The sequence below is a fragment of the Hordeum vulgare genome, chromosome 3H, assembly GCF_904849725.1.
Source record: "Hordeum vulgare subsp. vulgare chromosome 3H, MorexV3_pseudomolecules_assembly, whole genome shotgun sequence".
NCBI lineage: Eukaryota > Viridiplantae > Streptophyta > Magnoliopsida > Poales > Poaceae > Hordeum > Hordeum vulgare.
Window position 1 is genome coordinate 616,582,010 of NC_058520.1, and position 15,213 is coordinate 616,597,222.

The following is a 15,213-nucleotide window of genomic DNA, read 5'->3' on the forward strand; positions in this document are numbered from 1 at the left end:
ATACACCGAGAAGCACATAGCATGGGCAAAAGACTTCATAACCACTCCATCACAATATGACTTACACTATAAGCCTGATGACTATACACGCACATTGCAGAAGGAAGTGAAAAAGAGCAGCTCACGTGCAAGTGCAAGTGGGAGCAAATCAAGTTCAACTACAAGCAAGAAAAAATCATACGTTCCTCAGCTTGGACAACAGGCCAAACAGTCGATCCCACCCCTCAAGGTGTTAACCGAGAATGTGCCCCCTCCGGTGCAGGGGCAAGCTTTTGAAAGAGCAAAGGAGTTGGCGGATGAATGTGGTATCTCGGTTGAAGATTTGCTGGCTTCTCAAGACGATAGGATACCCAAGGCTGTGGTAGCCCCTAAGCCACAGTTTGTCATGGGACAGCCTTTGGTCAGCAAAGATGATCTCCCAACAAATATGCGTTACTTGCATAAATGGTACTTAAGTGAATCAAAGAATAAGAGAACGATGATCGTGCTGAGTGTCCCACGGGAGTACTACGGCCGCTCCGAAGAAATCCATATCGACTTTGATGAACTCTTCCAGATGTACAATGACGACGCCCTCGACAAATCTCTTATGAGTTGCTATTGTCTGTAAGTTTTTTAATTCGTTGTCTACATATAACTTGTTTAGTTATTTCAATTCATTGTCTATATATAACTTGTACTCTATTATGCAGAATGAAGATTCTGGAGTGTAAAAGTAAGAGCATCCTAAATATTGGGTTTATTGACCCAGATAAAATACATATAGCGATGCTAACTGACAGACCCAAGGAGACGGAGGAAAACCTTCTAAGGTTTCTAACAGATCAAAATTTATGTGACCACATACTGTTTCCATACAACTTCAGGTGAGGGTCTTTACTCTGTTGTGTCCATTCACTTATAAGTGTAATTGATAAGTTACTCACACACACACACACACACACATATATATATATACATGTGCAGCTTCCATTGGATTCTGTTGGACATTCAAATTGATAAGGGAAGAGTTGATGCCTTCGACCCATTATCGAGACCCTTGGAACAGTTCCAAAGCATGCAGGACATGCTCCAAGGGTAATTTTAATCATTATTGCGCTCTATCGGTCTCTTTCGATGATTTTCTGATATATCAATTAATGAAAAACTTAGCAAATGATTATCCTTGTCGGGCAGGGTTTGGAAGCGGTTCAAGTGCGTGACTCCCGGTAACTTTCCTGAGAAGCTGACCTTTAGAGCGGCTCAGGTAAGTAGTAGTATGATATACTTCTATTAATTTTCAATACATTTATGATTCTAGATTATTATTTTGATTATATATATTCTATTCTCGTAAAGTGCGACCAGCAGCCACGGGGAACGCATCTATGCGGATACTATGTTTGCGAGACCATTCACACGTTTACCTGTGAGTTCAAGGATCACAGATTCGACGTAAGCAATGAACATTCACACCTCTATTTTTACCCGTCATTCTTTGTTATCATGATTGATATTCATATTCATCTCCTCTTCTTATATAGCACACGGCCATGAGGACGAAGGTCCTACCACAGCAACGCGCGATTGCTGTTGCACAGGAGCTTGCGGGATTTCTGAGGACGGAAGCTATAGAAGACAAATGACGATTTAGTGTAGCTAAGGGCCATTACTGATGTTCGTCCATGTAATCAAATATACGGGCTCTAGTCCCGATAATTCAGATCTCCATATAATTGTATATATATGATCGCTTGTAAGATAAGTTAATTATATATATATATATATGCATAATTATTTCTATTTAAATTATATGAAAACTAATTCCCGAACACCAAACGAGGCATCACGTTAATCTCCCCAACACCTAAACCCTAAAACCCTAAACCCAAAAATAATTTCATTCAAAAACAAAAACCCAAAAACCAGCAAAATCTGAAAATCTTTAGTCCCGGTCCGTGTAACGAACCGGGACTAAAGGGCCTGCCCCTGGGGCGCTACGAGGCGCCCACGTGGAGCACCTTTAGTCCCGGCGTGTAAGAGGGCCGGGACGAAAAGGTTAGACCTTTAGTCCCGCCCCTTTAGTCCCGGTTGGTGAACTGGGACTAAAGCCCCTTACGGGACGGGGCTAAAGGCCCCGTCCCCACTAGTGGATGACAAAGGTAGCAGATTCGGTAGTGCAATCTACCCAGACATCCTTTATGCCAGGACGTAACATCCTAGAAGGGGTTGTGATTCTGCATGGAACATTGCATGAGATACACTCCAAGAATCTGGATGGGGTGATTTTTCAAGGTGGACTTTGAAAAAGCATACGATAAAGTCAAATGGTCCTTCTTAAGGGGTTTGATGAGCTCTGGCGCAAGCATGTCGACTGTTTTGTTAAAAACGGTAGTGTCGGCATCAAAGTCAACGATGACGTTGGACATTTTTTCAGACTCTGAAGGGTCTAAGACAAGGAGATCCTATGTCACCAATCTTGTTCAACATTGTTGCAGATATGTTGGCTTTGATCATTAGGAGGGCCAATGACAAAGAATTAGTAGGGGGACTAGTACCTCATCTAGTGGATGGGGGTGTCTCTATCCTACAGTATCGTCTTATGGAGCATGACGTAGACAAAGCCAGAAACATGAAACTCATTTTATGCTTATTTGAGCAGCTCTCTGGGTTGAAGATTAACTTCAACAAAAGTGAACTATTCTGTTTTGGAAAGACCAAACCTGAACAACACACTTACAACCAACTGTTTGGTTGCAAGAGTGGGGAATTGCCTATTACTTATTTAGGCATTCCCATTCACCACCGGAGGCTCACAAATAAGGAGTGGAAGTGTATCGAGGACCGATTCGGAAAAAAGCTAAGCTGCTGGAAGGGCAAGCTTTTATCCTATGAAGGACGTTTAGTACTTGTTAATTCGGTATTAACAAGTATGCCTATGTTCCAGTGGGGGTACGAAAAAGGTTGAATTTCTTTCGGTCACTTTTTTCTGGCAGAGCGATGCAGTAAAGGCTAAATATAGACTTTCTAAATGGGACATCATTTGCGGACGAAAAAAACAAGGTGGTTTAGGGATTGAAAATCTAGAGGTCAAAAGCAGATGTTTACTAAGTAAATGGTTGTACAGAATCTCGATGGAATCCGAAGGCATGTGGGTACAAATTCTGAGGAATAAGTACTTACAAAATAAAACCTTAGCTCAAGAGACAGTTAGACCAACTAACTCACCCTTTTGGAAGGGATTAATGCGGTCTAAAAACGCCTTTTTCCATAGAACTAGGTTCATCGTTGGTAATGGTGATGTTGGGGAACGTCGCATGGGAAAGAAAATTTTTCCTACGCGCACGAAGACCTATCATGGTGATGTCCATCTACGAGAGGGGATGTGTGATCTACGTACCCTTGTAGACCGTACAGCAGAAGCGTTAGTGAACGCGGTTGATGTAGTGGAACGTCCTCATGTCCCTCGATCCGCCCCGCGAACAATCCCGCGATCCGTCCCACGATCTAGTGCCGAACGGACGGCACCTCCGCGTTCAGCACACGTACAGCTCGACGATGATCTCGGCCTTCTTGATCCAGCAAGAGAGACGGAGAGGTAGATGAGTTCTCCGGCAGCGTGACGGCGCTCCGGAGGTTGGTGGTGATCTAATCTCAGCAGGGCTCCGCCCGAGCTCCGCAGAAACGCGATCTAGAGGAAAAACCGTGGAGGTATGTGGTCGGACTGCCGTGGCAAAAGTTGTCTCAAATCAGCCCTAATACCTCAGTATATATAGGAGGGAGGGGGAGGGAAGAGGCAGCCTCAAACCCTCAAGGGTTGGCCGAAATTGGAGGTGGAGGAGTCCTACTCCAATCCTACTTGGAGTAGGATTCCACCTTCCCACTTGGAAACTCTTTCCACCTTGTGTTTTTTCCTTCTCAAACCTTATGGGCCTTAGTGGGAACTTATTCCAGCCCAGTAGGGGCTGGTTTATCTCTTCCCATAGCCCATGAGACCCCTTGGGGCGTGACACCCCTCCCGATGGTCCCCGGCACCCCTCCCGGCACTCCCGGTACACTACCGATGAGCCCGAAACTTTTCCGGTAATGCACGAAAACCTTCCGGTAACCAAATGAGGTCATCCTATATATCAATCTTCGTTTCCGGACCATTCCGGAAACCCTCGTGACGTCCGTGATCTCATTCGGGACTCCGAACAACATTCGGTAACCAACCATATAACTCAAATACGCATAAAACAACGTCGAACCTTAAGTGTGCAGACCCTGCGGGTTCGAGAACTATGTAGACATGACCCGAGAGACTCCTCGGTCAATATCCAATAGCGGGACCTGGATGCCCATATTGGATCCTACATATTCTACGAAGATCTTATCGTTTGAACCTCAGTGCCAAGGATTCATATAATCCCGTATGTCATTCCCTTTGTCCTTCGGTATGTTACTTGCCCGAGATTCGATCGTTAGTATCCGCATACCTATTTCAATCTCGTTTACCGGCAAGTCTCTTTACTCGTTCCGTAATACAAGATCCCGCAACTTACATTAAGTTACATTGCTTGCAAGCCTTGTGTCTGATGTTGTATTACCGAGTGGGCCCCGAGATACCTCTCCGTCACACGGAGTGACAAATCCCAGTCTCGATCTATACTAACTCAACGAACACCTTCGGAGATACCTGTAGAGCATCTTTATAGTCACCCAGTTACGTTGCGACGTTTGATACACACAAAGCATTCCTCCGATGTCCGTGAGTTATATGATCTCATGGTCATAGGAACAAATACTTGACACGCAGAAAACAGTAGCAACAAAATTACACGATCAACATGCTACGTCTATTAGTTTGGGTCTAGTCCATCACATGATTCTCCTAATGATGTGATCCCGTTATCAAGTGACAACACTTGCCTATGGCCAGGAAACCTTGACCATCTTTGATCAACGAGCTAGTCAACTAGAGGCTTACTAGGGACAGTGTTTTGTCTATGTATCCACACAAGTATTGTGTTTCCAATCAATACAATTATAGCATGGATAATAAACGATTATCATGAACTAAGAAATATAATAATAACTAATTTATTATTGCCTCTAGGGCATATTTCCAACAAAATGTTTGCTTAATTCATTATCAGAACAAGGGGCAGAACTGAAACCACCAAAACAAAAACAAGTGTCTTTTTTCACCTCTCCTTGTCTTTTTTTATTACTTTTTGACACAAGTCTCTTCTTTGGTGATCTATTTTGAACTCCTTCAAAAACTTGTCAAGGCATGCATCTTGTTGAAACTTCCATTAAGCGCTTTCGATCTATCTCCATAGATCTTTGATGCTCAACGTTCAAGTAGCGCAATCCAGGTATTCCTTTGAAAACTCCTTTCAAACAACCTTGTATGCTTTACAGAAATTCTACATTACTTTTGATCCACAATATGTCACCCACATATACTAATCAGAAATTCTATAGTGCTCCCACTCACTTCTTTGGAAATACAAGTTTCTCATAAACTTTGTACAAACCCAAAATCTTTGATCATCTCATCAAAGTGTATATTCCAACTCCGAGATGCTTGCACTAGTCCATTGAAGGATCACTGGAGCTTGCATACTTGCTAGTATCTTTAGGATCGACAAAACCTCATGGTTGTATCTCATACAATGTTTGCTCAAGGAAACCGTCGAGGAAACAATGTTTTGACATCCTACATGCAATATTTCATAAATAATGCAGCAACTACTAACATAATTCTAACAGACTTTCAGCATCGCTACGAGTGAGAAAGTCTCATCATAGTCAACTGTTTGATCTTGTCGGAAACATCTTTGCGACAAGTCGAGCTTTTCTTAATAGTGACTTATCACTATCATCGTTTGTCTTCCTTTTAAAGATCCATCCTTACTCAATAGTCCTATGACCATCAAGTAGTTCTTCCAAAGTCTACACTTTGTTTTCATACATGGATCCTCTCTCGGATTTCATGGCTTCCAGCCATTTGTCGGAATCTGGGCCCACCATTGCTTTCTCCATAACTCGTAGGTTCACTGTTGCTCAACAACATGACCTCCAAGACACGGTTACCGTACCACTCTGTAGTAGTACGCGACCTTTGTCAACCTACGAGGCTTGTAGTAACTTGATCCGATGCTCGATGATCACCATCATCAGCTTTCACTTCAATTGGTGTAGGCGCCAGAGGAACAACTTCCTGCGCCCTGCTCCACACTGGTCGAAGTGATGGTTCAATAACCTCATCAAGTTCTACCACCCTCCCACTCAATTCTTTCGAGAGAAACCTTTCCTCGAGAAAGGATCCGTTTCTAGAAACAAACACTTTGCTTTCGGATCTGAGATAGGAGATGTACCCAACTGATTTGGATATCCTATGAAGATGCATTTATCCGCTTTGGGTTCGAGCTTATTAGACTGAAACTTTTTCACATAAGTGTCGAAACCCCAAACTTTCAAGAAACGACAGTTTTGATTTCTCTAAACCTCAGTCTATACTGTGTCATCTCAACGGAAATACGTAGTGCCCTATTTAAAGTGAATGCGGTTGTATCTAATGCTTAACCCATAAACGATATTGGTAATTCGATAAGAGACATCATAGCATGCACCATACCAAATAGTGTGTGGCTATGACGTTCAGACACATCATCACACTATGATGTTCTAGGTGGCATGAACTGCGAAACAATTTCCACATTGTCTTAACTGCGTACCAAAACTCGTAACTCAGATATTCATTTCTATGATCATATCGTAGACAGTTTAACCTCTTGTTACGACGAACTTCACTCCGAAACAGAATTGAACTTTTCAATATTTCAGACTTGTGATTCATTAAGCAAATACTCTAGTATCTACTCAAATCGTCATTGAAGTGAGAACATAATGATATCCACTGCATGCCTCAGCACCGATTGGACTGCATACATCAAAATGCATCACTTCCGACAAGTTACTATCTTATTTCATCTCAATGAAAACAAGGCCTTGCTCATGTGGTATGATTTGCATGTCACTAGTGATTCAAAATCAAGTGAGTATAAAGATCCATCAGCATGGAGCCTCTTCATGCATTTTATACCAACATGACTCAAGCGGCAGTGCCACAAGTAAGTGGTACTATCATCATTACCTCGTATCTTTTGGCACCAATATCATGAACATGTGTAACACTACGCTCGAGATTCAATAAACCATTGAAGGTGATTATTCTAGAAAATAGAGTAACCATTATTCTCTTTAAATGAATAATCGTATTGCAATAAACACGATCCAATCATGTTCATGCTTAACGCAAGCACCAAATAACAATTATTTAGGTTTAACACCAATCCCGATGGTAGAGGGAGCGTGCGACGTTTGATCATATCAACCTTGGAAACACTTCCAACACGTATCGTCGCCTCGTCTTTAGCCAGTCTCCGTTTATGCCGTAGCTTTCATTTCATGTTACTAATCACTTAGCAACCGAACCGGTATCCAATACCCTCATGCTACTAGGAGTACTAGTAAAGTACACATCAACATCATGTATATCAAATATACTTCTTTCGACTTTTGCCAGCCTTCTTATCTACCAAGTATCTAGAGTTGCTCCGCCTTAGTGACTGTTCCCCTCATTACAGAAGCACTTAGTCTCGGGTTTGGGTTTAATCTTGGGTCTCTTCATTAGTGCAGCAACTGTTTTGCCGTTTCACAAAGTATCCCTTCTAGCCCTTGCCTTTCTTGAAACTTAGTGGTTTTACAAACCATCAACTATTGATGCTCCTTCTTGATTTCTACTTTCGCAGTGTCAAACATCGCAAATCGTTCAAGGATCATTGTATCTATCCTTGATGTTATAGTTCATCACGAAGCTCTCACAGCTTGGTGGCAGTGACTTTGGAGAACCATCACTATCTCATCTGGAAGATTAACTCCCACTTGATTCAAGTGATTGTCGTACTCAGACAATCTGAGCACACACTCAATGATTGAGCTTTTCTCCTTTACTTTGTGGACAAAGAATCTTGTCAGAGGTCTCGTACCTCTCAACAAGGGCACGAGCATGAAATCACAATTTCATCTCTTTAGAACATCACTTATGTTCCGTGACGTTTCAAAACGTCTTCGGTGCCTTGCTTCTAAGCCATTAAGTATTTTGCACTAAACTATCGTGTAGTCATCAGAAACGTGTATGTCGGATGTTCACAGCATCCGCAGACGACGCTCGAGGTGCAGCACACCGAGTGATGCATTAAAGACATAAGCCTTCTGCGCAGCAATGAGGACAATCCTCTTCAAAGTTTGCTACTATCAACTTTCAACTAAATTTTCTCTAGGAACATATAAAAACAGTAGAGCTATAGCGCAAGCTACATCGTAATTCGCAAAGACCATTAGACTATGTCATGACAATTAGTTCAATTAATCATATTACTTAAGAACTCCCACTCAAAAAGTACATCTCTCTAGTCATTTGAGTGGTACATGATCCAAATCCACTATCTCAAGTCCGATCATCACGTGAGTCGAGAATAGTTTCAGTGGTAAGCATCTCTATGCTAATCATATCAACTATACGATTCATGCTCGGCCTTTCGGTCTCATGTGTTCCGAGGCCATGTCTGCACATGCTAGGCTCGTCAAGCTTAACCCGAGTGTTCCGCGTGCGCAACTGTTTTGCACCCGTTGTATGTGAACGTTGAGTCTATCACACCCGATCATCACGTGGTGTCTCGAAACGACGAACTGTAGCAACGGTGCACAGTCGGGGAGAACACAATTTCGTCTTGAAATTTTAGTGAGAGATCACCTCATAATGCTACCGTCGTTCTAAGCAAAATAAGGTGCATAAAAGGATTAACATCACATGCAATTCATAAGTGACATGATATGGCCATCATCTTGTGCTTCTTGATCTCCATCACCAAAGCACCGGCACGATCTTCTTGTCACCGGCGTCACACCATGATCTCCATCATCATGATCTCCATCAACGTGTCGCCATCGGGGTTGTCATGCTACTCATGCTATTACTACTAAAGCTACATCCTAGCAAAATAGTAAACGCATCTGCAAGCACAAACGTTAGTTATAAAGACAACCCTATGGCTCCTGCCGGTTGCCGTACCATCGACGTGCAAGTCGATATTTTCTATTACAACATGATCATCTCATACATCCAATATATCACATCACATCGTTGGGCCATATCACATCACAAGCATACCCTGCAAAAACAAGTTAGACGTCCTCTAATTTTGTTGTTGCATGTTTTACGTGGTGACCATGGGTATCTAGTAGGATCGAATCTTACTTACGCAAACACCACAACGGAGATATATGAGTTGCTATTTAACCTCATCCAAGGACCTCCTCGGTCAAATCCGATTCAACCAAAGTTGGAGAAACTGACACCCGCCAGTCATCTTTGAGCAACGGAGTTACTCGTCGCGATGAAACCAGTCTCTCGTAAGCGTACGAGTAATGTCGGTCCAAGCCGCTTCGATCCAACAATACCGTGGAATCAAGAAAAGACTAAGGAGGGCAGCAAAACGCAGATCACCGCCCACAAAAACTTTTGTGTTCTACTCGAGAAGACATCTACGCATGAACCTAGCTCATGATGCCACTGTTGGGGAACGTCGCATGGGAAACAAAAATTTTCCTACGCGCACGAAGACCTATCATGGTGATGTCCATCTACGAGAGGGGATGTGTGATCTACGTACCCTTGTAGACCGTACAGCAGAAGCGTTAGTGAACGCGGTTGATGTAGTGGAACGTCCTCACGTCCCTCGATCCGCCCCGCGAACAATCCCGCGAACCGTCCCGCGATCCGTCCCACGATCTAGTGCCGAACGGACGGCACCTCCGCGTTCAGCACACGTACAGCTCGACGATGATCTCGGCCTTCTTGATCCAGCAAGAGAGACGGAGAGGTAGATGAGTTCTCCGGCAGCGTGACGGCGCTCCGGAGGTTGGTGGTGATCTAATCTCAGCAGGGCTCCGCCCGAGCTCCGCAGAAACGCGATCTAGAGGAAAAACCGTGGAGGTATGTGGTCGGACTGTCGTGGCAAAAGTTGTCTCAAATCAGCCCTAATACCTCAGTATATATAGGAGGGAGGGGGAGGGAAGAGGCAGCCTCAAACCCTCAAGGGTTGGCCGAAATTGGAGGTGGAGGAGTCCTACTCCAATCCTACTTGGAGTAGGATTCCACCTTCCCACTTGGAAACTCTTTCCACCTTGTGTTTTTTCCTTCTCAAACCTTATGGGCCTTAGTGGGAACTTATTCCAGCCCACTAGGGGCTGGTTTATCTCTTCCCATAGCCCATGAGAACCCTTGGGGCGTGACACCCCTCCCGATGGTCCCCGGCACCCCTCCCGGCACTCCCGGTACACTACCGATGAGCCCGAAACTTTTCCGGTGACCAAAACAGGACTTCCTATATATCAATCTTTACCTACGGACCATTCCGGAGCTCCTCGTGACGTCCTGGATCTCATCCGGGACTCCGAACAACATTCGGTAACCAACCATATAACTGAAATACGCATAAAACAACGTCGAACCTTAAGTGTGCAGACCCTGCGGGTTCGAGAACTATGTAGACATGACCCGAGAGACTCCTCGGTCAATATCCAATAGCGGGACCTGGATGCCCATATTGGATCCTACACATTCTACGAAGATCTTATCGTTTGAACCTCAGTGCCAAGGATTCATATAATCCCGTATGTCATTCCCTTTGTCCTTCGGTATGTTACTTGCCCGAGATTCGATCGTCAGTATCCGCATACCTATTTCAATCTCGTTTACCGGCAAGTCTCTTTACTCGTTCCGTAATACAAGATCCCGCAACTTACGCTAAGTCACATTGCTTGCAAGGCTTGTGTGTGATGTTGTATTACCGAGTGGGCCCCGAGATACCTCTCCGTCACACGGAGTGACAAATCCCAGTCTTGATCCATACTAACTCACTAACACCTTCGGAGATACCTGTAGAGCATCTTTATAGTCACCCAGTTACGTTGCGACGTTTGATACACACAAAGCATTCCTCCGGTGTTAGTGAATTATATGATCTCATGGTCACAGGAATAAATACTTGACACGCAGAAAACAGTAGCAACAAAATGACACGATCAACATGCTACGTCTATTAGTTTGGGTCTAGTCCATCACATGATTCTCCTAATGATGTGATCCCGTTATCAAGTGACAACACTTGCCTATGGCCAGGAAACCTTGACCATCTTTGATCAACGAGCTAGTCAACTACAGGCTTACTAGGGACAGTGTTTTGTCTATGTATCCACACAAGTATTGTGTTTCCAATCAATACAATTATAACATGGATAATAAACGATTATCATGAACTAAGAAATATAATAATAACTAATTTATTATTGCCTCTAGGGCATATTTCCAACAGGTGAATCAACTAGATTTTGGGAAGATACATGGTTAGGGAAGACGCCCTTAGCTTTACAGTATCCGCAACTGTATAATATTGTCCAACGTCGACAAGCATCCGTTGCGAGAATATTATCTGCGACGCCTCTAGATATTCAATTTCGGAGAGCCTTGATTGGCGCCAGATGGACCAGTTGGCTTCACCTTGTTCGAAGATTAATGGATGTCAATCTTTCGAATTTACCAGATACTATTCATTGGAAATTGACTAAGGATGGGTCTCTCACTGTCAAAACTATGTATTTGCATCTCATAGATGTGGTGTCGATTGAAAATTCCAAGCATATTTGGAGAGTCAAAGTCCCGTTGAGAATAAAGATATTCATGTGGTTCGTCCACAAAGGAGTTATTCTAACAAAGGATAATTTAGCAAAACGTAATTGGAAAGGCAACTAAAGATGCAACTTCTGCCAGAACAATGAATCTATCAAGCACCTATTTCTCGAATGCCCTTTTGCGAAACTATTATGGAGTTCGATCCAGATTGCTTTTAATATCAGCCCCCCTAACAGTATCAACACGTTATTTGGGACGTGGGTAAAGGGTGTTGATTTACAGCTGGGACAGCTTATTCGTGTGGGGACCTGTGCATTGTTGTGGTCTATTTGGAATTGCAGGAATGATTTAGTATTTAACAAATGCAGTTCCATCAATTTTTTGCAGGTTATATTCAGGGCTACTGCCTTGATCCGCACGTGGTCATTACTCACTTCTGCGGAAGCCAGGGAGCCTATGGTTACTGGGTGTGTCAGCTGGAAGATGGTAGCCCAGGGTATCTTGAATCGGTTTGGATGGCGGCACAATAATAAGATAGGTGGATAGTCATCTAGGTCTATTTATCATTGCCGATTGTGACGCGGATGGCGTTTTGTATCTTTATTTTTCTCTAAGATTGTTATATTTGTTTTGAACTCATTTCTCATTTTTAATAAAGGGTTGTATGCATCACTCGATGCAGAGGCCGGAGCGATGCCTCTTTTTTTTTAAAAAGAACTGTTGTTTAGCAGATTGCAAAAATTGTAAATAACACAATTTAGTCTACGTGTGTACATTGATAAACCGCCAGAAAACAACGTGATGTACGTGCACATAGACACCACTTTATACTCGAACGTTATGTACTGAGTCGTGGAGCTTGAAGCTCAGGCGAAGTCAGTGAATGAATGACGCCTCAATGTCAACCAGAGCATCGCGTGGATTTGCGTCATCTCAAAGATGCACACTCACGCCAAACATGAGATGTGTTCCATGGGTACAAGGCACATCCATTTTCACTGGTTGGTTGTACCCTTTTTTGTGTTTTGCCTCAGAAAACAAAGCTTCTTTTATGGTATAAAAAATGAATCCACAGCCCTGTGGATCACCTCTTCAGTTTGTCTTGTGTACCAAGAGACAGTGGTGAATCTAGTAAGGAGGCTTTAACAGGCTTAAGCTCCCCCCTCTAGTACTACCAAATTAATTTTTAATACTAATCGCAAGGCTCAATCTAGCCACTTACTAGCCCAACCAACACATGTTAGCATTACACAGGCAGTTCAGCTCCTCCTTCATTTTTTTTCTAGATTCAGCACTGCCAACAGGGGCTGACCTACGTACGTGCAGCCGGTGTCACAGGACACCGGGTAATTCAGTTCATGTATTCCATGTGACACCGGGCAAAAGTTAAGAATCAAAAAAAGAAATTGAATTTTGTGTGTGTATTTATTTTCCTTTTGTGTAATAATATTAGGATTATTATTATGTAACTGCTGCATGATGATTTGCCCACACATCACATTACATAAAGTCAGAAACAGTGGGAAAAAAAAGATTCCAACAATGACAAATATTTACAAGCATGGACAGGGAAATGGGAAACTATAAAAGGACGAAGATTTTTTCCTATGAAGGACGTTTAGTACTTGTTAATTCGGTATTAACAAGTATGCCTATGTTCCAGTGGGGGTACGAAAAAGGTTGAATTTCTTTCGGTGACGTTTTTTCTGGCAGAGCGATGCGGTAAAGGCTAAATATAGACTTTCTAAATGGGACATCATTTGTGGACGAAAAAAACAAGGTGGTTTAGGGATTGAAAATCTAGAGGTCAAAAGCAGATGTTTACTAAGTAAATGGTTGTACAGAATCTCGGTGGAATCCGAAGGCATGTGGGTACAAATTCTGAGGAATAAGTACTTACAAAATAAAACCTTAGCTCAAGAGACAGTTAGACCAACTAACTCACCCTTTTGGAAGGGATTAATGCGGTCTAAAAACGCCTTTTTCCATAGAACTAGGTTCATCGTTGGTAATGGTGAATCAACTAGATTTTGGAAAGATACATGGTTAGGGAAGACGCCCTTAGCTTTACAGTATCCGCAGCTGTATAATATTGTCCAACGTCGACAAGCATCCGTTGCGAGAATATTATCTGCGACGCCTCTAGATATTCAATTTCGGAGAGCCTTGATTGGCGCCAGATGGACCAGTTGGCTTCACCTTGTTCGAAGATTAATGGATGTCAATCTTTCGAATTTACCAGATACTATTCATTGGAAATTGACTAAGGATGGGTCTTTCACTGTCAAAACTATGTATTTGCATCTCATAGATGTGGTGTCGATTGAAAATTCCAAGCATATTTGGAGAGTCAAAGTCCCGTTGAGAATAAAGATATTCCTGTGGTTCGTCCACAAAGGAGTTATTCTAACAAAGGATAATTTAGCAAAACGTAATTGGAAAGGCAACCAAAGATGCAACTTCTGCCAGAACAATGAATCTATCAAGCACCTATTTCTCGAATGCCCTTTTGCGAAACTATTATGGAGTTCGATCCAGATTGCTTTTAATATCAGCCCCCCTAACAGTATCAACACGTTATTTGGGACGTGGGTAAAGGGTGTTGATTTACAGCTGGGACAGCTTATTCGTGTGGGGACCTGTGCATTGTTGTGGTCTATTTGGAACTGCAGGAATGATTTAGTATTTAACAAATGCAGTTCCATCAATTTTTTGCAGGTTATATTCAAGGCTACTTGTAACGACCAAGATGCGGTCCTTTCCGATCTGGGGGTCGAGGCCCCCGAATAGGAAAGAAGCGCATCTAAGTGTTTTGCAAGCAAGTAAACATAGCACATAATAATAAATAAAGTAGACAATCTGGGATTCAACTGTCTTCTTATTAATAATACAGAGTACAACGCAGATACAATCAATGTAGTTTCGGTACGGACTACAAAACAAGGAAAATGCTATGCTACCCGCTGCAGGCCCACGATCACGACCACGACTCAGACCTCTGGATAGTTCACGTAAAGGCGTTCTGTCTCCTCGTCGTACTGCCACGCCAGCTGGGTGCCGTCGGGATCATCTGCCTCTGGGGTACCTGTACCTGCTGGGAGTTTTGGAGGAATCCGTGAGTCACGGGGACTCAGCAATCTAAGACCTTGGTGCCAGAACTAGTCATGTTATTGGGTAAGGAAGGGGTGAAGTGTTTCAGGCTGCTGCATCCTAAGGTTGAGTAAGTGGCTAGCTTACGCAAAGGAGAAGTGACATTGTTCTATACTAACGACCGGGAATACTTGATCAGAAAGTGATCCTGAACACCTACCTACGACAATGATAACCCCACCGTGTTCCCGGTCGAAGAGAGATCTTCGAAGGGACAGTCACGGTTACTCACACAGTTGGCATATTTTTATTAGTTTATGTTTAAGTTTTCTAATACCGGATGTTAACAAAATATTCCAAGTTGCCACATAACCGTGGGCACGGCTTTCCGAAAGATT